The following is a 26747-nucleotide window of genomic DNA, read 5'->3' on the forward strand; positions in this document are numbered from 1 at the left end:
CAAGACCATTGTGGTGACACCCTTCTGGCCCAGGCAACCGTGGTTCTCCCTTCTCTTGGGAATGGCTAGGCGCAATTATCCAACAAGAAAGAAGCCAGCAACTGGAAGCTGTAAACACTAATTTAATTAGTGAAACATACAGAGAATTCCAATAACAAAACAATGTGTTTGGCAGGAAAGATCTGAAGTGCTCGGCACCCAAACTTGTCTTTTAGACAGCTCATCTCTAGCTGACTGAAAGTTTGGGCACATGGAAGGTAACTTAAAGCTTTGGTAGCTGGACGGCTGTTATATCCTTGGCAGGGTATAACCCATATAGCTAAGGGTACTGCGGCAGTGATAATTAGAACATATCCTGTTATGCTACGTTTACTTACACAACTCTACTTTCCTAATATGATGGGGCAATTTCAAGGAGCTGGTTGTTTTTCTGGATGCCTTTTCCATTGTTACTAAGCCAGACGCCAGCCTATGTAAGTTTAGAGAGCCTCACATGTGATCTTACTGTGTAATAACTCTGTAGTTTCTGGCATGTGACTAAGCTAGCTAACTTTTGTATTTACAGTCATGTTTTTCTGATCAACTCATCCATTTTATTTATAGTTTCCTTTTTTTTTTTAAATCTCAGATTTACTTTGTTTCTACATATCAGCTGAACATCTTCGGAAAGTTAAGTTAGGACAGCAGTGAACTAATAGAGCACATGGACAAACCTAAGACTGTTTATGACAAGATGTTGAGTGGTTTAGGCGATGGTGGTGCTGCGGTAGCGTTGTCACCTCATAGTAAGACGTTGTCCTATTCGATTCTCAGCTAAAGCGTGTTTTGTGTGGAGACATGCGTGAATGGGCATACCTTCATTGAAGGTTGTGCGTCAGGGCCATCGACTCGGCACATAAAAATCTACTGCCAATCATTAGCGGACCGGAGTTCCGCTGTGCCGACCCCTAACCGGGAAAAGCTGAAAGACACAACAACAACATTAACCCTTTTCCAGAAATCAAGAAGAGAAGAAAGGCTGTTCTCCCTGGCTTAATGCCATATTTTGTAGAGCTTCAGAAAGGTCATTTAAGAGAATAGTCTAACTGAGCATAGTTAGCAGTTTTCAGTGGAATCCCAGGGAGAAAAACTCCCGAGAATTAAATAGACATGACCAGCAGTGTGTTAGTAAGTAACCTAATGTACATAGTTACACAAGTTAATACAAATGAGATAAAAGGTGAATATATACATTGAAGAATCATGTTATTCCCATTTAATGTATAAAAATGATACTTTCTAGGTTCAAATCAGCAAGAGTCTTTCCTCCATTTTACAGCCTGGAATCTGTCAGAAAGGTAACTTCTGGTAGATGTGACTGTGGACTTGTCAGTGTATAGTTTTGCTAACCTATTCAACAGTAGTTTCTCTGATACAGTGTCAAGGTTTTAAAAGGTGTAGGAAGATGGCTGCAGTTATATCTCACGAATGAAGGCTTAGGCTGCTTTGCATCAGTGCCATGACCTGGGAAGAAGTTATGCTCTGGTAGGTGGTTGAGAAGTTGCTTCATTACACATTTTTCAGAATTGTTTATAGAGGGGAAAGTATGTTTACTCGTCTAATGTTACAGATACTATGCTCTTTGCCTTATTTGTGCATTGGAATAATGTATGATTGCTTCCAGAGTAGAATAGCTTGCTATTCTCAGATTGATTGGTTTATTGATGAAATGACTATCAGGTACACCATTGTGTTGACAGCAGCTTTAAGGTAATCTGATGGCAGTTGATCAGGGCTAGAGTGGTTGGCTTTAGTCTTACACAGTAGTTTGTTAAAGTTTAATAGTATAAGTCCCATTGTTGCACAGGTGAAATGAGTGTTTGTACAAAAATGTTCATTTTACAGGTGATGTTATAATCATATTAATTTTGCAATGGGTTTGGTTGCACTTTTTTGCCCAGACTTATGAGCTTTTTAATATTATCTGGAAAATACCTTTGGGTTCATTGAGTTGATTGCAATTTATGGATTTTTTTTTTAGTCTTATTAAGATTCTTAAGTTTGCTTTTTAGGGTTATATATATTTGCAGAGTTGTTAGTGTTTGTTGTACTGTTTATGTTTTCCAGGCTCTATCAATTTGGGTGATGAGTTTTTATGTTTCTGTGTATAACCAGGATGCTACAGATGCTTTGAATTTCTAAGCTAGGCAGTTTAGGATATGAAGAAGAGTTAGGTTAAAATAATTATTTGCTTCTGGTGTGGGTAGATATTCAAAAAAAAGGTGCCAGCTGCATAGTTTCATAGTTTCATAGTTTAGTACTAGGCTATCTGCCCTGGGGCATTTATAAGCCTAGCCATAGTGATGTGGCTTTTCACCCCCTTGTAGTGGTACTAAAGTGTACAGAATAGATTTAGAATACTGTGCCTCTGTCTAGTAGTGACACATTGAGACCCCTTACTTAATTAAATTAATTAGTACTGTGCCTCTCTAGTAGTGACACACAGATGACCCCCCAGGTAAACCCACGATCTCCCATCCACTCGTCAAGATTTCTCTTGAAGAGTCAGTGAGGGCTCTGCCTAACATGAACTGGGATTCTGTTCCAGAGTATGGGAAACCTCTGTCTGTCCCTGAGGTTTAAATCTTTAGCTCTCGTGGTTCTGATGGATTTGGATTTTTGAGGTGGAGCATGTCCATCAATTCCTGATTGGACATGGCCTTGTACAGGCACAGATCACCTCTGAGCAGTAGCCTGGCAGCATATGACATATGTTGGAGACCCTTGATCCTCTTGGTGGGGTCTCTTCAGCTGTTTACATACCAAATGGGGCCTTGTACACAAACATGGACCTGATAGGGGAGGAGTATGGGGGTACAATGACAGCCTTTGATCTGGATGTGAATTCCTACATGATAAGGTGGGCAAGGTAGAAAGTCTTTCCAGCGGCTTAGTCATCAAATGAAAATGAAAGGTCACTAAAGGTCACAGGTCCCTTGTCTCTGATCTCCTTTTTTCTCTACTGTCTATGTGTGTGATAATTATGATAATGTTTAGTTTTTTTTGTTTTCCGTTAGGGATGACTATACATTTCTTGGCATTCAGTTTAAGGTCATGATTTTCAGTTGTCCGTTTGGTTTGGCCTTTTTGCTTAGGATGTATGTGTCTGTGGTGTGTATGTGTCAGCTGGTGCTGCTTCTAGTTTGCAGTCAAAAACTTTGTCTCCCCTCCCTCCCTCCCATGTTTTCACATTTGACAAAGTAATGAAACAAGAGGGGGGTCAGGACAGGACAGAGTGGGACACCCACCACTTGTGACTGGCTTTGAGTCTGACATGATTCCCACAATTTTGACTTTATGGGTTCTGTTCTTTAGTCAGTTTGCAACCCATCTTGTGACATATGGATTTACATTTAAGCTGTTGAGCTTGTCTATATGATGATGGTGGGGTGGGGTGTGTTGAAGGGGCTTTTAAGTCCAGGTAGGCTGTATGGATTGCTTTGCCCTCATCAATGGCTCTAGTGACTGTTTCGAAAAGTCAACCAGGTTCAAAAGGCAGGATCTGCCCTTTACAAAGCCGAACTGGGTGGGATCAAGTGTTGTAACAGGAAGTTAAATGTATTTTTCTAGCATTTTTTATTCATCTTTTCTGGGTGTATGCAATGTTTTTAGGTCTTTGGCTTGTTCCCGTATAATATAGGTTGGGTACTGGTCACTAATGGAGTCAGAGTATCCACTTTGCAAGCTTGCTTTGTGCTTTTGATTACATTCATTCAGTCCATGACAGTTATTTTGTCTATTCTGATGGGTTCTGTGACTACTTGTATAGGATGTGTTTGAGAAATCATGATTCGATACACTTGTTTAATCCATATCTGTGTTTTCCAGTATAATTATATATTGTTTTATGGTTTTATTTGTCCGAGTGCCCATGTTGTTGGTAATATGATTGGAGGGATGTAGATGGTAAGGTGTATAAGGAGCGTAAGGAGTAATGCCTCTGACTTTTGAAAGGAAGGTATTTATTAATTTATTAGTTAGGTGTTGCCGTAGGTGGAAGGGTGACATTTACATAAGCACCATGCTCTTCAATACCCCCTCTCTCTGTTAACTTGTTCCCCATTTTTTCTCTCTTTCTTTGTTGACTTTTTAACATGATACAACTCCTTATATAAGAATTTTTCATTTGTTTGCTAATAACATTTATAATTGTATCTAATTGTATGCTTCTTGAAATATTTGTAATGTGGAACATTTCTCCCCAGGCCTAAATGTAAAACTCTATGTTTGCTTTAACTGTATGCATTGCGGAGCTTTTCTCCCCGGGCCTCCACTGAAAACGGGCCCTCTGGGCCCAGTAGACCTCCCCGGTTATCAAACTGGAAATAAATAAAGTAGTGCTACTCAGTAACTAGTGTTGGAGTGAAGTGTTATTATTCCCTAGCCTGTTTTGTTATACATTCTTCTGTTGGCGTGTTATATCCATGTCACAATAGAAGGTTTTCTGGTATTGAGAGCTTAAGCGATGTTTCTGCAGAGGTTAAGATATCTGGTCTGTAGTGATAAATACAGCATGTAGATGGTCTATGTTATTGCATATGTGTTAATAGTATAGCCTTTAAATTAGTTATTTACTTATCATTTTATATGCTTTAAATTAGTAACAGGGCATGTATGCATTTCAGTCAGTATTTGTAAAGGAAAGGTCCCTAAGAATTAAATTTAGATATATGCAGAGCTTTGTAACCATGTCTGGACTCAGCAAATAGTTTGTTCATTTTCAGTTTTCCACACTATCATCTGTGCTCAGAATTTGGAAACTTTCTTCTTCCCGTTTGAACCTGGCATTTTTGTATTTCTTGCCCATATGTTTCAGCAGTGATTTGTCCATCTGTTTCGATTGTGCAGTAATAATGCGCTATATGTTCCTAATCGGTTTCTTTTTTTAGACCTGGGTTTGATTCCTTCAATCTGTCAGTGCTTAATATGAACTATGTGCATGACACCTAAACATGTTGACCCCATGTCATTCCAGAAAAGAGATACTTCTACTGATTAAGTCTTAGCTGACTGAAGAAAATGCTAATAACATGCTTATTAAACATATTGGAACATGCAGTAGTAGGAGCGTTAGGATTCTTCACTGTTATAAAACATAGGAATTACACGTGCACTCCTAAAACATGAATGAATAGATGAAGAAGTGTTGTAAATATTCTTGAAATCCTTCTTCTCTCAAGTGCTGTGAAATGCAACTACTCCTTCAATGAAGCAGTCAAGCAGTCTGCCCGCACTTCAACTGATGAGACAAAAAATGGAAAATTGTTCTTTGTCTGGCAGGAAAACTTATGGAAAAAGTTTAACTACGTTCAGTGAAATTAAGTTTTTTTTCAAATAAAATATTACAGTTAGGACTGACAGAGGGGACTAGGGTCTCTTCTTAGATGGATATTAAAAATGTGTGTTGTGTTTTCCTGCTGGATATACTGTTTGCTTTTAATGCAGAATATAATTTACACAGTTTTTGTAACCTCCTGTGGTGACTGCTGCATCCGATACTCACTCAGGATCTTTTGCATTCTGTTTTGATTTGCATTTGTCAAAGCTCCTGGACATTTATGTTAACCCAGCTATGTGGCATAGAGTGATGGAGTCTTGGTTGTGACCCAGGTGACCCAAGTTTTATTGTTCAGTCAAGCACTGCAAGAGCTTGGCATGGGATGTGGGAACAAATGCTTGACACCAGCTCCCCATCCCACAGTGAGGGGTTTGGGTTTTTGCTTATACCCAGGCTAGTAGGTGTAACCTGGATATAATGCAGGTTACTTCTTGTTTGGTAGCTAAAGGGCTGGAGTACGTGTGTCACTGGGAGAGGGGGGCACTGGAGTACATACATGTGTGTCATTATATGTGGTGATGCACATGTTACATGCATACTGTGCCTCATGTAGGGTTCCCCTCTTTGCATACTTAAAAATCCAAAAATACCCACTCTTTGACTGCATATTGGCTACATATATGATGCCCGGCTCCCAACTGTGGCTGTTAAATTTGGAGAGACAAACTCGTAAAGAAAACGCAATGAATGACTCTTATCCTGAAGAGGGGGCTCACCTGTCATAAGGGACATGACACAATTTCATCAGCTTCACAAGAGGGGGAATAAATAGGGTTCAAGGGGGACAAGGAGAATATCAGCAGTGGAGGGGTATTTGCCACCTCCCAAAAACAAATTCTGCTGAAATTTTAAAGTAAGTGTAACATCACTGAGATGGTTGTAATGACTAGTAGCTGAGAATGTTTTGAAAGAGAGAAAGTAATCAGTAGCATTTGGCAACTGCATCACACTAGATGGAAAAGATAACATCAGCTTTCTGGTCTAATGCCAGCATAAGTCAGTTTTAAAGAGATAAGCAAAGCTCAAGATGTCAGGGCTGCCTTTCAGAAAGTACTTCTAAAGGGCAACAGCTACTTAAGTAATGTAGGGGCATTTAGTAGCAGCATTGTTTCAGTGGATTGCATGCTTACCTCAAGGATATGAAAGTTATGCATTTGAATGTTTAGTCTCCATTCAGTGTATAAGAAGTAATGCTGCAAAGTGAGTGTATGATTTATTACTGGGTGGTGATAATTGTGCTGAATATCTTAGGTGTTTTTTTTCATACGTGCTGTATGTAGACACTTTCTTCCCATTTCTGGTCACTGCTTCAAGTGGAATAAAAATGCTTTATGACAATTGTCACTAAACTTAGCACTCTATTTAAGTAATCGTCATATAATGCAAGCTTTCAAAAATCAGACAGTGTAGCACTTCCTTGCTTTAACGCATATCAGCTGCACACAGAGAAAAAATATAGTTAGTAGTAATGTTTCTTTCTGCCTTGTTGATTTAGCAATCTAAGGTTATATAGCTAGCTCTGACATTATTAGGAAATGCTTGACAGTTGTAAAGAGCAATGATTAATCATCATGTGAACAGCACAGCATTAAGAAAAAAAATTAGTAGCCAAAAATTATGTCCCTAAGGACCAAAGTAGCTTTTATTTTTAATTTAAAATAAATTAATACAACGAAAGCATGACTACCATGCTCTCTTCTCTTGTGCTCATGTGTTCTTTGCATAATAAATTAAAAACAAAATAAAACCAGGCAAACTTTCCAAGCTGCCTTAAAGTCAATTACATGCTTCTTAGTTAACTTAGTAAATCAGGGATAAATGTGTCCATTTTTCTTTGACTAACCAGCACTAGTGATTCTGTTCGCGTAATGATATGTACTGTAATGGGAGTCATGGGATGTGTTCATGCAGTGGTGTAGCCACTAACTCGCTAGGTTATGTTAGTGAAAATGAAACAGTTTGAACAGGATGTAGAAGTCATGGTAGTCCTGGTGGACACTGCCTGTATTTCATTTCTTTGGCATTTTGTGCACAGCAAAAAAAAAAAACTTAAAAAACAATCACAATGTATTCTACCTATTTTACCATGCGCTTGCCAGTTTAGGACACAGAGACTGCCACTTATATCATGCTTGAAGCTGTAACCATTCTGTTTTACTTTGTGAAAAATCAAGCTGAATGAAAACAAGCATGGATGCTGGAGGGACTGTAACATTTGGGCAACTGACAACCTAAAGCTCCCTGAGTGGAGAGGTGGTTGTGGTAGTTAGTGATTGTCCCTTTCTACTATGAGTTGTAGTTCATAGGTTCATAGGTTCATAGGTATTTACTGGGCTAATGACCACAAGGCCTTTTTAAGCCCAGCCATGCAGCCCAAATCTCTGACAAGTTCTGGTACCCTTGATAAGTGTAAGCAGAGGCTTCAGAGATGAAACATTTATAGGCTGCCTGTGATGGGTCTATATTAAATCATCAAAACATCAGACCATCGAATTGCATTTCATTGGAAATGCCATTCATCTAACCCTCCCCCCAACACCTCCCACTAATTATTATTATTATCAACTCCGAGAGTGCACTACAGTGGGGAAAGGGGAAATTTCCTTATCTCTTCCGTAATGCGATCTCAGTCAGAATGGTCCAATGAACAGCATATTTGATAAAATGCCGTTTCAAATGCCATTCGATGATCTGTTCTTTCCATGAAATAATAGGGACCCCTTTCAGATACACTGATTTTTTCAAATTTCTTTATACATTTGTTAATTGGTAACCAGATAAGTCCACAAGACACAAGTATCCTTTTTCAAGGGCAACCAGTGAGCTTTAAGTAGATCGTTGTAGGTGCTGAGTTATCTCAACAACAGGGAGAGTAGCCAGAATATTGGGAACAAAGATAACTCTTTTATGCAGTATCTTTTCTTAGTCATTAAACCTACAATTTAAATTAAAACAAATACAGTCTGTTATCCTCAACTTACTTTATGGTATGGTTTCATGGGTACAATTAATATACTTGTGACGGCCGTGCCCTGGCCCAGCAATCAAGGAGCCTCAATCCTCACCACTAACCCCAGGGAGGGCATCTCATATAGGAGAAAGGACAACAAATACACATAGTAAAGTACAATTTCCCTTAAGTGCACACAGAGATCACAGTCAGTCTGGGGCTGGTTGCTCCCTTGCTTCCCAGGTCCTCAATAAGACTCCCCACTGGCACAGCTATAGGATCCAGATCTCAGCCTAGCTGGAAAGCTAGCCTCCAGTACCCTCTGTGTCCCACCAGTGCTTCATGTCCCTACCCAGGTAGCTGACACACCACACACACTTTGAGATAAGTATTTATACAACTTCACAGACACTCCTGGGAAAGGCTGACACAGATTCTCCAGCTGTGCCCCTTTACCCAGACTATACGGTAGTAATTACTGCCACCACCAGCTAATACTTATCAGTTACCCAAAGGCCCTTAAAAGGGTGTCCAATTATTACTGTGTTATTACAATTCCAATTGGTAATGTGACTAAGTCTAAGGATTATTAGAGTGGCCTTGTACAATAAACTCTATAAATATGCAATGTATCTAGAGCTTACTTATCTATACACAAACCAGCCACAGGTAAAAGGTTTTAAAATATTTAATAATAAATAATTAAAAACACAATACAATACTACTACACCACAGCACCATTCAAGAGTTCAGAGATCACACAGAAACTTAAAACAATACAGTAGGAAAGTTCTGTTATAACAGAAAAACACTTAGTCTAACTTTCTTCTAAGTTCCTAGCTATTACTACAAGAAAACATACTTCTAAGATACTACTTACATAAAGAGAGCATAAGGCAGTGCTGAGAGTTGGATATCAAGATCAAAATCCTTATGGTCTCTCTCTGAACAATAGTTTTTAAGCTCACTGACAAACATCTGTGCTGGGCCCTCCCAGATTACATCATTTTGACACTTAGGTTTTCCCAGTATACTCATTACATCATTCTGACACTTACTCTGGAGTTCCCAGGCCAAAAGACTACATTATTTAACAATCTAACACCTGCTCAGGAAACTACAACAATAAAAGACATTTCACATGTACACTCTAGTAAATATTCCTTAAGTTAAGACAATAGAAAGAATGCGTTCAGTTAGCCTCTTCGGCACCACTATTTAGATCAAAAGATATACAAGACATAATTTTGACTTCAAAGAACATTTGAAATGCTTGGCTTAGTTTTTCTTATAGCAGATGACAATGTTGCTACAATCTTGAAGTTCACATTTTACAGTGCTTTCTTTCATTTAAGAAACAAGGCTGTATTTTACATTTATTTTTACAAATGATAGAATTATGTATCAAATTCTATTTGACTAGGCTGGCAGCCTTTGCCCATCTTCCCCCAGTCTTCATAATACTCATGAAATCATTACCCTCAGGTTTAAAATAATGAAGGAGATACTGTACTGGATATTCATATACAGTCTCACCTCCCTTTTGCTACATCCTGATAGGTCATGGCTAACTAATCCACTGCCTGTTACTGTCTGAAGTAAGTGCCGATACCTGTTACTTAGAGCAATTGATGTCATTGCGTACCCAGAGACTTCTATTCATTTCACTAGAGATCATCATATGGTATAGATACACTGACCTTCAGTGAAGGTCTTTCACAGGTATGTTAAAAAATAAAAGTACTGAGAGGCCACCATATATATAAATCTTTAAGCTCTGTTAACAGGACACACTACCCATAACGTCTACTCATGTTATTTACTTTTTCTTTGTTTTAGTGACAGAAGGGGGTGGGGTGAGCATGAGGGTGGGGAGTAGTTTAGTAACAAGCAGCAAATGCTTCTATTAGGAGACCAGCTGTAGTCAGTGAAAAGCAGCAGGCTGCATGTTGTATCTATATAATAAAAAAATATTTATTTATTTATTTCCAGTTTGATGACCAGGGAGGTCCACTGGGCTCAGGGAGCCCATTTTCAGTGGAGGCCCAGGGACAAAAAGCTCCACATTACATAGTTTACTTACATATACAATCATAGTAAAGAAGATGCAATTACAATTTCATTTCATGCTAGAGAACAGGAAAAAATTCTTTGGTTACACAGTATCGAAATATTTAGGATGGCAGTGGTAACATAATTGAGAGGAAGAATAAAGCCTTAGGAGGAAAAGAGAAAAAAAGGTGGGATGGGTTATTTATAATATGTACAATTATATTATTTATAATATGTACAATTATATTATTTATAATATGTACAATTATGTTATTTATAATATGTACATTTATATTAGATTAGCTTGTACTCAGAGTTAGTCAGGAGTTTAAGGAGTGGATTGATTGTTAGGCTAGGTGGGGAGAGTGCATTTGCATTTCCTGTTAGAGGAAAGGTAGGAATGTAGCTGAGTTTTAAAGTTATCAAAGTTTTCACAAGTCCTTAGAGAGGAAGGAAAATAATTCCATTTTTTAGCTAAAGAAAAGGACAGAAGAAGCTAAGCAGCAGGACGATTGGGTTTGCGGACAGTGATTTGGTTTTGGTGAGTAGATCTTAGAGTTCTCTGGGGGGTGTAAGGTTGAAGGATGTTGGTTAGTGCTGGGCACTTAGTAGGTTGAAAACTTAGTCTGTGGGCTGTAGTAATTTGGAGATAGTCTAGATGATTGGAGAGTTCTAGCCAATTTAACAAATGAAGGGCAGTACGATGATGGGAGGAGAATTTGGCTTTGATTGCAAATTTATAAATCTTATTATAACAGACTTCTAATTTGGACGAGAGAGAGGCAGATAAGTTTGTTAGTAGAAGAGCGCCATACATTAGTGAGAGGAGTAGATAGGTAGTGGCAATAAAATAGTTATTTTAGATTGCCAAAGATAATGAAATGAAAGTGACGTTTAAGCAGAGATCTTGATGCCATCACAGTTCACTGCAGACTGACTGTCTATCAGTATCACATCACACACACACACACACACACACACACACACACACACACACACACACACACACACACACACCTCCCATTATTATATCACACATTGGTATTATGTCACTCAGTTTATACAGAGAGTGTAAACCATAATTACCCTAGTCTGTATGTCTCTGCTGAAGTACAGTACCATAGCAAGTAAAGTTCAGTACACATATTCATATCATGTCTGCTATTTACAATCTGAACATCTGCCTGTTTCATCAGTTTTCCATAATAAAAACATTTACATATCAGTTCCAACAATATTACTGACTTTTTGATTGGTAAGTTATTTGAAGTACCTAGATGTACTAGAATATTCATTTTATTTCTCTGTACTTTTCCATCATCAGACATGGAAATTACTGGCATCAGGTATGTAAAAATTGATTTAAGGATGTTTATTATACAATGTTTTGTCATAGCCCTGTGTTGTACAATCACAGGAAACAAAATCAACACATGGCTTTAAAATCATGATTTGTACTGATACAAGTCTGTGCCATCCTTTGTGTAGGGTAAAGGTTGGATTTTGTTTTAAACATGGACGTTTGAGAGGTATAAGTTCTCTAATTCAGATATCGGTATGAATTACACAGTTCACAGTTTAAGATAATTTATTCTAATTGCTTAGCCATACCAGTCAAATACACAGTATTACAACTTATATTCTATACATTTGCTCATGCAAAGGTGTGATTTAAATTTTGCTAAGAATACTTTGTCTTATATGTTCAGGAATCATAATTTTGTATCCTTTTAAACAATAAAACTGGAGCACTAGCAGTTAATTTCTGTATGGAAGATAAGCTGTTATTAAATGATGAAGTGATTTAGCATTATCTGACCATCCAGACATAGAGATAATGTGTAACATTGTAATTTATCGTCATCCTGATAATGTGTAACATTATAATTTATAGTCATCCTGAGTAAAGGCTTTCCATTCCTGCAGCATTTCAGCAGATACTAGCAGCTGAGAGACAACCTTGAATGTTTCTAGGTCTCTTTTAAGCAAATCTTCCTTACTATGTATGCATGTATTTGTTAAAAAGATAGGTGTATGTATGTATGTAGTTGTTAGCAAGGTTGGTGGACTTATCCCAGGGCCCTTTTCAGCCTCAAACTATAGCTGAGTTTCAAAACCAAAGTAAACATAACATAAATGCAGATGTGGAAAATGAATAAAAATGTAAGGTTACAAAACAACAACAAATAATATATATATATATGTATATATATATATATATATATATATATGTGTGTGTGTGTGTGTGTGTATATATATATATTATATACATGTATATGTATCTTGCACTCTTGCACAGTTCATTTATAGGAAATGAGTATTGAAGTCATTGACATCAGCAGTATTTATGCAGTGTGCCCTGTGGCTATGTAATATTTCACATATCTGTTGTATACATAAGTTTACCAGGCTTAAATTATCTGGAGATTTGCATGTGTTTTATTTACTGATTTTTAAATGTATTTCAAAATGGTTTGTGTTCTAATTCTACTGTCACTATAAATGCAGTTGTGAAATTTCTGACATCCAAAACCTATAGCTAGTATTCATTTTTCAAATTGAAAACAGTGCCTTGGAGAACTTGCCAAAGACCTTGACACATCTGCATTTGGCCTGCCTTCTTCCGTTAAGACTGCACTGAGCCTTCTCTGGCTTCTTGCATTAGTTTGGGTGCTGTAGTCGGCAGATAATTCAACCTGCAAAAGCTTTTTTCCTCTTCTGGTAACCAAAACCATTCACAAACCATTGCTCATCGCTCTCCAGATTTGTCCTAAGTGGTACTAACATATCTGATAACTTTGGAACAAATTTAAATATTGTATTAATGATGCTTTATCACACAGGTTTTGTTTGTTAATGATTACTTTCACTTCATCAGAGTCTCAGGTTAGCCCTTATAGGTTCATAGGTTCATAGATTAGTACTAGGCTAACTGCCCTTGCAAGCCATTTTGAGTCTAGCCAATTATCCCCTGTGAGATTCAAACCCTGTAGCTTGTGTTTGTAAGGCTAATACCTTAACCATTAGGCCACACTCCCAAAATAAATTCCCACTGTCAGTCTCGAACCCAGGACCTCGGTAACACTGGTCTGTATGACCTACCACTAAGCCATGACTCTCATGTCAGTAAGTTATGATCCATGTATCTGAGTGAAGTTTTACATATTTGGCTTTTGCAACTCTTCAGCTTTAAGCCTTTCTGTCTCAGTCTGTCTAGTAATTTAATTAGACATTGATCATGTTTCCGTTTTTACATACCCTAGATTACAATGTCAGTATTAAATAATGTTCACTATACCATCCAGCCCTTCTATGGTATTTCAACTCGGTGGAAGTCCTCTGGTGCCAGTAAGGTTCCAGAAAACATAATCAGAAGGACATATCTTCCTTGAGATGTAGTAATTGTTCACATCTTACAACTATGTTCATCTAGCTTAAATTATGAGAACCCTTCCATTATATACATTTATGTGCAGCAGTGTCCAGACAAACACCCTTGCCACCATCCAAGCTTGTTGCCCTACCTCTGGTGGCAACAACACCACATCCACCATCAATATCACAGCCATTTTTGTCCTTAGATGTTGTCACCTCCAAAAGTCCAGAAGCACCTGTAGTAAGGTATGGGGAATGTGGGGCTTAGCCCTTGAATTAGAGAGATTGTGGGCATGGATGCCATATGAGCTGTAGATCAAATTTTATTTTGTAGTGCTTTGATATTTGGTGTTCTGTGGTGTCACGTGTTGGTATTACTTTATGTGGTCAAGTATTTCTACTTATTTCAGCTTTAAAGCTGTTATTTCTGGAATCATGCAATATAACAGTGCTAAGCAGAGCTGTGTCATGTCACTGTTCCACTCAAAGTTTTAGCTGCAGACTTGGATAAGCATATTAAATTTGAGTTAATTCATGCATGTATGCTAATGCATATCTTATTGTTTTGCTAACTGAATTAGGCATGTATAGATTGTTTTGCCCTCAATTCTGAAAACAACTTATAGCATTTGTCAGTTTGTGTGTTGTTTTTTAATAGCACTATTCACTGGAATTACTTCTTTGTAATGGTCACCTTAACTTCTGCCATTAATAAGTGTTTGCTTTTCCATTAATAATTTAAACATTTTTCTTCTTACTGATAAAAATGAAAAGCAAAACAGTGAGCAATGTTTTCAGATCATATGCTAACCTTCTGATTACTTTCTACAGCAGATAAGCTGCTAAGGTCTGTTAAATATGTAGTAAGCTAAACATTAATGCTCAATATATCTTGTATTTCTTTTATTTATTTATTTATTTATTTTACATGTATTGTCCGACTGGGCTGAGATAGTCATTTTTCAGTGGAGGCCCGAGGAGAAAAGCTCCACAATTGATAGTTATATTTATTTTACAAGGAAAAGTTGTTTAACAAACAAAGCATTAGCAGTTTCAAGTCAGAATATACAAGTTAAGTAGCATTAACAATGTGTAAGCTTACATTTAACTATGATATATACAGAAAAAACAGCATACAGTATTCAATGTGTACAATCTAGGTTGTTGCAGTTGGTAAAACATCCTGTAAGTAGGATATCAGATCAGAAAAATCTTTAAGATAGGGGATAGGTAATTACCTATTTTGATAGACTAACACATTTTTAAAGGACTATATCGAGTAGTATATTAGATCTGAAAAGTATTTGGAATGGAACATGTAGTTCTCAGTGTTAGATGACTGAGTGCACGGACAGTAACAGAAATATTACCTTTAAGGGCAGGCAGTGAGGGTAGGTGATAGAGGTATGAGTACAGTGGCATGACCAGCAGTCTTTTTAGATAGTCTTTAGTGGCAAATTTTAATTTCTTGAGCTCTTGAAGTCTTTTAATTTCCAGTGGTAATTTGTTCCAGCAAATAGCAGAATAGTAGCTGCAAAGGTTACCTCTAATTTCAGTGTTGGGTTTATAAATTTGGAGTAAGTCCTGATCAGAGATTTGAAGAGTCTTGGTAGGAGTATAGTAGGAGATTAGAGCAGACAAGTTTGGACAAAAGGATGGTTGGTATAATGTAGAGTGGATAGTTTGTAGCTGTGACAGAAGAAGCAGATGAGGGAGTTCTAGCCAGTCTACGTGTTTTAGAGATAGTGATGACAGCTGTTACTGTGATTTGCAGCAAATCTGGATATTTTATTATAAGTAGTTTCTAACTTAGTATAGAGGTTTGGAGGAGAATTTGTGAGCTGTACAATAGGCTTGGCAGGAGGAAGGCATGAGAGAGAGAGGCTTTGGCTTTGTTTTATTTCTATATAATAGACCAAGTTTTTGATGGGTTTTCTTAATACAGTTATTAACATGTAAGCCAAATTTGAGTTGGTCATCTATGATGACCCCAAATAGTTTTGTGTTAGGTTCAGCTAAGATAGGTGTTTTGTTAACAAAAAGCATAATAAAAGTGGACTTAAGGTGGTTCTTGTTTTTGGGCAGAAAAAGTAATAGTTTGCTTTTTTTAGGATTTAGAATTAGCTGGTTGTTAGAGAGCCAGGTTTGAACTGAGTTAAAGGATTTCTGAGTCATGAAATTTAAGTCAGAGAGACAGAGAGAGAGAGTCTGCAGTGTTGATGACTGTAGAGTCATCTGCATATTGTATGTTGACTGAGGGTAGGAGGTATAGAGTAGGTTAGTAAATATACTGAAAAGTAGTGGACCTAAGATGGATCCTTGGGGAACATCCATTTTCATAGGGAGAGGAGGAGAAAGAGCAGGGAGCAGGGGGCGACTTCAACTACCCAAATATAGACTGGGAGCATTACTCTAGCTCCAACACCCTAGCCCAAACGTTCCTAGAATTTATAAACTCAAATGCTATGGAACAACTTGTTACCACTCCCACAAGAGGGGAAAACATACTGGACCTGATCATCACCAACATGGGGACTGTATGCTCCAGACCAGAAATGTATCCCTCACTGGTAAGATCAGACCATAAACTAATCTCACTGGATATTCACATCCCGACCCCACCCCCTGCCCAGAAAACCACAGTGAAAAACTTCTCTAAAGCAAATTTCACACTCCTCAAAACTGAGGTGGAATCCTTCAAAGCCCCCGGGCCTGTGGAAAATACGGCCCAGACCGCAGAATCCTTTATATACTCATTCTATGAACACCTTCAGGAATGCATGGATCATGCAATCTCAAATAAAACCAAGACCCAATCCTCCAAAGGCAGACGTCCTGTCTGGTGGACCCCAGCCATAAACAAACTATACAATAGAATGAGGAAGCTACTACATGATAGAGCAAAATCCCAAAAAGGGAAGGCATCTCTGATCAGTATTAGCAAAAAACTATGGGCACTCATAAAATCGTCTAAGGCCAGCTTCGAGAAAAAAATTGCACAGGACACTAAGGATAATCACAAGGCTTTCTTTAGTTATGTTACGAACCTGGGTGGGAATTCCCAGATATGCTCAGAATTAGTCCAAAATGACAAAAAATACACCAAACCCACAGACATTACCAACATCCTAGCTGACAGTTTCAGCGCAAACTTCTCCCCCCCTCCCCACCAAAAGGGCAAATATCTAGCCCAGCTGCCCCCTGACATCTCAGATGCTCAGGTAAGAGCCGCCCTCTCCAAAGCAAAAAACACAGCATCAATGGGATCAGATGGTGTCCCGGGCTGCATCCTACATGAACTCCAAGAAGAGCTAAACACAAACATAAAACTACTGTTCAATCTCAGCCTTACTACAGGATATGTACCCAAAGAGTGGCTTACAGCAACAGTGGTCCCTCTCCACAAAAGTGGTGCCTCAACGGATCCTGGAAACTATCGCCCCATAAGCCTGACTAGCTTGGTCTGCAAAGCTATGGAAAGGATCATCACGGACCTCATAAATAAAGATATTGGGGACCTACAGACACTGGATCCTACCCAGTTCGGCTTTGTTAAGGGCAGATCCTGGCTCTTAAACCTGGTCGATTTCTTTGAAATCGTCACCAAGGCCATTGACAAGGGGAAGGTGGTCCACACAGCCTACCTGGACCTCGCAAAAGCCGTCGATACAATACCCCACTCGGGCATTATAGATAAGCTCACCAGCTTAAATATAAACCCCTATGTCACTAGATGGGTTGCAAACTGGCTCAAGGACAGAACCCACATGGTTAGAATTGCTAGAGCCATGTCAGACTCCAAACCAGTTACAAGTGGCATCCCACAAGGCTCAGTCCTGAGACCTCTCTTGTTCATATATTTCAGAGGTCAGGCCAACAAGGACTGTGGCGACTGCAAACTGGCCATATGACCTCCAAAGCCTCATAGAAACAGACAACTGGTGCCAGAGCCATGGCCGCCAAAAGTGTATAGTCCTTTGGCATCCTTTGGCAAAAAGTGGTAATCCATTAAGTACAGAAGAAGTAATTAGGGACCTGGGGACCCAAGTTGATAGCAATCTCTCATTTGACAACCATGTGGCCAAAGTGGTTAGAAAAACATTTTACCTAATCATGAAGGGATTCACATCTAGATCAGGGAGGTCATGCCTCTTTACTCATCCCTCATCCATAATTGAGTACAATGCCCTTTGGAATGTACCAGACACCCCAAAGAACCTCAAAATCAAACAGATGCCATATGCTGCCGGTTAAAGAAACTCCAGCTCTACTCAGTGGCATACCACCTGCTCAGAGGTGATCTGTGCCTGACGTATAAAGCCATGTCCAACACGGAATTAATGGACATGCTGCACCTCAGAAAATCCAAATCCCATCGAGCTACGTTAGAGACTTGAACCTCAGCACTGAAATAAATAGTACATGCTGGAGGGACAGATTCATAACCCAGAGGCTCCCTTCACTCTGGAATAAACTCCCAGTCCAGGTTAGGCAGAGTCCCTCATTGACTCTCTTCAAGGAATCTTGATGAGTGGATGGGAGATCGTAGGTTTACCAGGTATCACTTCTGTGTCACTGTTAGACAGAGGCACAGTGTACTAACTCTCATAGCAAAAATTAATTTAAAATGAAAAGCCAAACAAACACACCTAGGGCTTATAAATGCCCTAGGGCAGATAGCCTAGTATGAACCTATGAACCTATGAAGCTATTTTACAAATTGTAGTCAATCTGTGAGGTAACTAGAAAACCAGGCAATTGTAGAGGTAGAGAAATTAAGGTTAGCAAGTTTGTCCAGAAGAAAGCAGTGAGGACTGTGTCGAATGCTTTAGAGAGATCAAGGAATAAGCATGGCACTAGTTTATTGTAATCTCTAGCCAGGGAAATAGTGTTGATAAAGGACAGGATGGCAGTGGTAGTGCTATGTTTTGGGCGAAAGCCATGTTGTGTGGGGGTGAGCAGATTTTCATGAACTAAATGTTCCATGACTTGCTTGTGCATGCATTTTTTTAATACTTTTGAGAGGGGTGATAAAATTACAATGAGTCTGAAACTGGAGATTTCTATAGAGTTACCGCCTTTGTGTATAGTGATAGTGTAGGATTTTTTCCAGATAGAGGGGACTTGATTCTGTGATAGAATGATTTATCGGTATAGAAATAGGGAGGGCTAAAGAGTCTGCTACAACTTGGAGGAAGTACTGAGGTATATTATCTGCAGATTTGGACAGGGTTTCAATTTACGAACTAGAGACTTGATATAACTGGTGGATATAGGCTTAAAGGAGAATGAGTTAGTAGAGTTTTGACTAGGGGACAGGTCAGATGAGTTTGTTGTGTTAGAATTCGAGAGGACAGGAGTTATCATGTTACTAATAGATTCAATTAAGTAAGAATTGAAGATTGAGGCTATTTCTTGGGGTGTATTGGTGGGGTAGGGATTAGGGGATAAGGGGTTTCCTGGATGTAGTATTTGATTTGCTGAGTGCCAGAAGTTCTTGGGATTTGATCTTTGTGGAATAGGAGGGTTCACTTAGAAATCCTTTTTGTCTTTGTTGATAGTTTTTGAGAGATTTCTGAGTTCTTTATATTTTTGTAAGTCAGCAGTGAGCTTAGTTTTCACCAAGGTTTTCCACAGTTTATCTCTTGATCTCATTAAGGTGCTGGTGGCATTAGTTAACCAGTGGGATATGCTAGATTTGACATGGAGTGTGCACAAAGTGGCTGTTGAGTTAAGAATATTAAGGAAGGTTGTGTTGAATGATTGTCCTGCTTCATCTAGAGGGAGATGGTTCAGAGATGTCCAGTTAATTTTAGAGAGGAGGGTATTGAAGGCTACTGGGTTGAACATGGATAGCTTGTGACACTGGATGAATCTATGTGATCTGGTGATATGAGGAGAGTAACTTCTGAGTTTTACTGGGGAATGGTCACTTAAGCAATCAGATAAAGTTTTGGGGTTGTAGTATTTATGCGGGTCTGAGGCTAATTTCCAGTCATTCACTGAGCTAGTTTTATTTGTGTGGGTAGTTGTGGAGATTAGTTGGGCAATTCCATGCAGGTTGATGCATGAGGTAGAATTTGGCTCACAGAGTAACAGCCAATTTATATTGATGTCCCCTAGGAGTATAATTTCATTATGAATGTGCTGAGTCAGCCAGTAAAGAATATTTTCAGGTAGGAGAATGCTCTTGCCTGGGGGTACATAAATAGTAGCAACAGTAATAGTAATATGAGATTTTAGTTTAGCGTTGGCCATTAGTAGGTCTGCAGGTAGAAAGGAGGAGGTTGGTTTATCTAGTGCCGTTAGTGTGAGATTATTTGAGTAGATAATGGCTACTCCTCCACCTTTTTTATTTTGCTGGTCTAGTCGAAGTATATTATATCCTGGAGGTAGAAAGTTTTTTATCAGGGTTTGCTGGTTTTAGCCATGTTTCATTGAGGATAATTATACCTGGGGAGTGTTTTGATATCCAGGCATGGAATTCACTAACTTTACTTGTACACTTCTACTATTCAGTTAGTAGAAAGACAGTTGATTTTTTGGGACAGTGGAGTGGCTTGTGAGAGGACCAGTTGAATAATTGTCTGGGGAGAAAGTGTTGAGTCCTGGGTTAGAATGAATATCACCTGATAAGAGTAGTGTTTTGGAAAGGAAGGATGCGATACAGAGGTTAGGGTAGAAGGTGATGTGTCTTATTTTTGTTTTAGGGGGATTTGTGGGGGATGAAATAATTTTTATTTTAGGAAAGACAATATTTGAGGTAAAGATAGAGGGGGAGATCTTAAATGACTGAGGAGGATGTGTAAAAGCAGGTGGGTGTGTTAATGTTGGAGACAGGTATATAGGTGTGAGCTGGATATTGCAGGAGGTCAGAAAGATAAGTATAAGAAGAAGAGGGATGTAGAGGAAGGTAAAAACATTTTTATTTATTTTGTACTCATTTGTCCATAACAATATTTGGGTTTTATCTATAAAGACTGCTATCAAAGTATTGACTTTTGTTTGGATGAAAACAAACAAACAAACAAAAATAAATAAAAATATGAAGAGCCAATTGGAATCTTCCTGGTTAAACTCAGTATGGGATTGCGCATCATCACGAAAGTGACATGCCTTTTCCCCCAAGGATGCATGATCTTTTCTCCCATTAACAAAGCTAGGATGCGCAATTTTCCCAGAGGTTGCATGATCTTTGTCATTACTCGTTAGGGAATTGTACTCTATTAGTAAAGCTGAAATGTGCCCTTTTCCCTAAGGCTGCATGATTTCTGCCAAACTCTTGAAATGGACTGTACCCCATTAGGATGGCTGGAGACCAGCTGACATAATAGTTAGGGTCTTCCCCTCCCATGCGCAAGGTACAGGGTTCAATCCTGACCTTTGGCCAATGCCTGTTTAGAATTTAGATGTTTTCCCTAAGTCTCTGTAGGGGTTCCATCCACCCCTGTAAAACATGCTGAGTGTTTCCATCTCAAACTCAACCAAACTGGAGCTGTGGCAGCAGCAATACAAACTCTAGTTAGTGCCCTGTAGGTGGAAGAATTGTATAGACCAACTTCTTTGGGCAGCTCCTGTGCTGCATAGTATCCTGAAGATAGGAGAACAGGATTCACAGACTGCATGCCATGGAAGGGCTGGTCATTTGATGGTGTAAAAATATGGCTCTAGGTGATTTGGTTTTGTTGACTAATGTTGCCAAATGGGCATGGTATTTGCCAGGGAAAAGTGGGTTGAGGATGTGGTCTCTCACCTACTCCAGGGACCCATGCTAATGGTGGGAGGGGTGTATGTACCCCTATTGGCCAGTGTGTGCCCGCCATAAAGCCCAGCAGCCCTGGGTCAAAAAGCTGTTGACTGGACAATGTCCAGTTGCTCAGATTGGGTTACCTGGGATAGCTCTGTTGAGTGAAAGCTGGAAGTAAAACCACTTAACCTGCCAAATATGAACTAAGAATTGCTATACTCATTGTAGGTTCACTGACAGGATAGAGCTTCCAAATGGATGACTTGATGGTAAGGAGATAACTGAACATCCTGTATGTCCAGGAGACAAGATAGAAGGGCAGTGCAGCAAAGCCACTTGGCTTGGGATACAGAGTATATTACTCAGGAGGATGACAGGCTAAAATATATAGTGAGGGTGAGGCTTCAGAAGACAGTCAGCGATGTCATCAGAATTAGTGACAGAGTCATGGCAATCAGACTCCAGCCTAGTGATAGGGCAGTATTCATAAAGACAGCCTATGTCTCACAGCAGGGTTGTGACAGTGAGGAAAAGAGTGCATTCAGAGTACCAACTAGATAAAGCAGGGCATCAGGAACTGGTGTATATAATGGTTGACATGAATGCACTTAGAGCAGACAGAACAGGATATGAGGACTGCCTGAGTCCACATGAATGAGGCAACAGGAATAAAGAATGTGAAGCCATTCTAGACTTCTGTCTTGCAAATCATAGGATCATAGGAAGTTATTAAGCTAATGGCCCTAGGGTCCTTACAAGCCTAGCCATGTTATACCCTTGTTTCCTTATAGACCAGGAGATAAAGTCTATATTTGCATACAAATCTGTGATCAGCACCACCTGCCCCTAACAAGGAGGGACGCAAGTGCAACCCTTAGGGTAAATCTCCCATCCAGTTGTCCAAGTTATGCCTAAATAAGGCCATAGAGGAGTACAGTTTAACATGACTTGGAAGTTTATACCAGAGGAACGGCAAGCTCTGTGAGACATATCTGTCTCCAGCATGTCCTCTTTATGTCGCAAACTAGGTTAAAGTCCCTTGTTTGACTGAGTCTTGTCCCATTTGACATGTGGATGTGTAGCAATTCCATTAGGGCAGGGTCTGAGACTGCTCTGCAGGCCAGGCACAGGTCACCTGTAAGCTGTCTATATGACACAGAGTAGAGTGACAGTGACTTCAGTCTATCCAACTAGGACATGTACTGAAGACCAAAAATTTTTTTAGTGAGAAACCTCTGCGGCCTCTCCAGATGCTGCAGGTGTCTGGTGAGGTGCATACAAAAGGGAGCATTGTACTCTATTATTGGTGTGATGAGGGAAAAGTACAGAGGTGTTATAACCTTCTTTACTCTGGATGCTCTGCCTTTACTTATGACATAAGCAACGTAGAAGGCCTTTCTCACAACTGTTGACACATGCTGATCAAAGTCGAGGCAACTATCGACCTGTATTCCCAAATCTCTAACCACTGAGTGTGAACATAGGATGTTATTGTTGATATTGTAATTTGCAGGGACACATCCCTTGCTGAATGGGATGATAATGCATGTTTTTGCATTGAGTTTAAGACCGTGGCTTTGGCACCAATTATTTCTCTGCATAAGCCCGTTTTGTAGTATGTTGACATTCAGCGATTCAGTGATTGCCCCCAGTTTGCAGTCTTCAGCGAACTTTGTCAACCACAGACCATCTACTTTTGCCTGAACTTCTGAGAAATAGATCCCAAACAGTAGAGGACCTAGCACTGATCCCTGTGGTACACCACTGGTGACAGGATGAGTTTCTCAATGGTGCCAGAGTGGGGAACTGTGTCAAAGGCCTTGGCTAAGTCTAGATAGGCTGTATGCACTGATTTGCCTTTGTCCTGGGTTTTGGTGACATTCTCGAAGAATTCCACTAGATTTAACAGACATGATCTCAGCACAGACTAGTTGGCATAATTGTTAAGGTCTTCACCTCCCATCCACAAGGTTCAAGGTTTGATCCCAACCTCTGACCAATGCCTGTTTGGAGTTTGCATATTCTCTCTGTGTTGCTGTGGGGTCCCTCCACCACTGAAAAACATGCTGAGTTTTTCCATCTCAAAACTCACCAATGAATGGAGCTGTGGGCAGCAGCACAGACTCTACATGGTGCCCTATAGTTTGAAGAGTTGTACATACCAGCCGCTTTGGGCATCTACCGTGGTGCACAGTATCCTCAAGAAAGAAGAACACAGATCCAAGACTGTGCACAATGGCAGGGCTAGCCACTCAGTTGTGTAAAATATGGCTCTATGTGATTCAGTCATGTTGACTAATGTCGCTAAAATGGTCATGGGTAGTTACCAGTGATAAGTGGGTTGAGGACCAGGCCTATTCTGACCTACTCCAGGGATCCATGCTAATGGTGGGAGAGATGTATGTGCCCCTATTGGCCAGTATGTGGCCAACATAAAGCCCAGTAGCCCTGGGTCAATAAGCTACTGGTGTCAAGTTGCCCAGCCTGGGTTACCTGGGATAGCTCTGTTGTGCAAAAGCTGGATGTAAAACCAATCAACCTGCCAAACATAAACTGAAAATTGCTACAGGATGCAGCTTGGAAGTGGGTGACATCATTATACAGAGGAGGCTGGACTTGTATCCAAGAGACAAGATGGAAGGGCAGTGCAGCAAAGCCACTTGGCTTGGTATCCAGAGTCTACTATTCAGGAGGGGGACAGGCTAGAAATGGTGTGGGAATTGTGGTGAGAGAGGCTTCAGAAGTCAGTGAGGGGTATCATTTGAATTAGTGACAGACTCATGGTAATCGGACTCCAATGTAATGAAAGGGCAGTATTCATAATCTCAGCCTATGCCCCACAGCAGGGTTGTGATAGTGAGGAAAAGAATGCATTCAGACAGCAGTTGCACAACCTACTAAATAAATCAGAACAACAATCATAGGTGACTCAATAGTGAGGCACACTGATGTCCCACTCACTAGGCTGAATAAGGAGAAGGCAACAGTCAGCAGTCTATCAGGTGCCAGAATCCGACACAACACGCACACTCGGGTCACTCCACAACAAGTACAAGTAAGACTCTGTCATTATCCATGTGAGTATGAATGACCTGAGATACACCTCCCTGGGACTACATGAAAGAGACATGGTGGAGTTCTCGGATTATGAGGCTCAGACAGGTATGACCCTAGCCCTGAGCAGCATCCTACCGTTGCCCAGAATGATACCGCAGTACAAACAGAAAATGATTGACTTCAATAATTGGCTAAGTTTCTGGTGTCATTTTAAGGGTTTCCAGTATCTGTCTGCTTGGGATGACCTGACTGACAGATCTCGATGCTATGCCAGAGATGGACTGCATCTGTCTCCCCTGGGTTTCCAGGTACTGGCTAAGGCTCGTGCCACCCCTATAGTGCCTTTTTTAGGTGATGTTCCAAAGATCAAATTACCACAGTGACAGATATAAATAATTGCAATCTGAGGGTCATGCTGCTCAACGCTAAAAGTCTAAATCTCAAGATGCACTCGCTCGAAGCACTCCTCAAAATGGAGAACATCGACATATCTGCTGTAACGAAGACCTGGTTTAAAGCAGCAAAAAGCACTCCTGTGCTAATAGGCTATAACTCATTCCACACCTTTCGGCCCCAGAACATGGACTGAAGCTCCAAATGTGGTGGTGTCATCATATTCATAAAGGATATTCACACCTCCAGACTAGTAGCCCAGCATAATGCATCTGAGATACTCCAGGTACAACTAACACTGGGTAAGATGTTGATTCAGGTTGTAGCCTGCTATAGGTCCCCAACCATGTCCCAAGACTCTCAATCCACATTTCTAAGCACCCTGGAAACTATTAAGATCCAACCCAACAGTCTCATACTAGGTGACTTCAACCACCCCTCCATCAACTGGGAAAACTACTCATGCACCAATGCACTGGTCCAAATCTTCCTGGAATTCATCAGTTCCAATGCCCTGGACCAGCTCATTCTTACCCCCACTAGAAGAAGCAATATCCTTGACCTGGTTATTACTAACATGGGCAACTGTTGCTCTACACTAATAGTCAATTCCTCCCCGGTTAGATCCGACCACAAATTAATCACCATGGAAATCCACATCTCACCCACAACCCCACAAAAGTATCCACCATGAAGAACTTCTCCAAAGGTGACCTTCAACTTCTAAAAACAGAGGTGCCAAACTTCACGGCACTCATGCCAGTGAAAAATAGATGCATGACTGCTGAATCATACACTGATGCACTGTACGAACACGTAAATAAATGCATGGAACTAGCCATACCCAACAGAAACAAGACACTCTCCGACAAAAAAAAGAAGCGAATTTGGTGGTCCCTTGCCATTAAAAAACTCTACAACATAAGGAAGAAACTGTTGCAGAAAAAGGTGAAGCCCCAAGACTGGAAAAATTCCCTTATCAGCCTCAACAAAAAGTTTAGATCCCTCATCAAAACCTCCAAAGCCAACTATGAAGGTAGAATTGCTGCAGACTCTAAAAAAATGACAAAGCCTTCCATAGTTATATCAAGAATCTCCACAACAATACCCAGATTTGCTCTGAGTTACTGCAGAATAGTACCTCCTATACTGAGCCAACAGATATTGCCAGCATACTGGCTGACAGATTCAGTGCCAACTTTACCCCCCCCCCCCCAAAGTAACAATCTCAATACCGGAAGAATGCCAGGCACCCAGCATTACTGCAGCACAGGTTAAATCTGCATTGTTCAAGGCCAAGAATACAGCTTTCATAGGACCCGACAATATCTCTGGCTGTGTTCTACATGGATTACAAAGTGAACTGGCACCACACTTATGTGCCCTGTTCACTCATAGCCTCACCTCAGGCCTTGTCCCTACTGAATGGTGCACTGCTACAGTCATCCCACTCCATAAAGGAGGAGTGACTACAGACCCTGGAAATTATCACCCCATTAGCCTGATGAATCTCATATGTTAGGCTATGGAGTGCATCATCATGGACCTCATTAACAAGGATATAGGGAATCTCCAAACTCTAGATCCCACACAATTTGGTTTTGTGAAAGGTAGAGTATGCCTGCTCAACCTGGTTGACTTCTTTGAGTCAGTCACCAGAGGTGTGGATGAAGGTAAGACAGTTCTGCCTACCTTGATCTGGCCAAGGCCTTTGATACCATTCCTCACTCAGGAATTATTGATAAACTCACCAAACTAGGCATCAACCCCTGTATCATTAGGTGGGTTGAAAATTG

This window comes from Protopterus annectens, chromosome 2.part1 (genome assembly GCF_019279795.1).
Source record: "Protopterus annectens isolate FY-2018-M chromosome 2.part1, PAN1.0, whole genome shotgun sequence".
Lineage (NCBI taxonomy): Eukaryota > Metazoa > Chordata > Ceratodontiformes > Protopteridae > Protopterus > Protopterus annectens.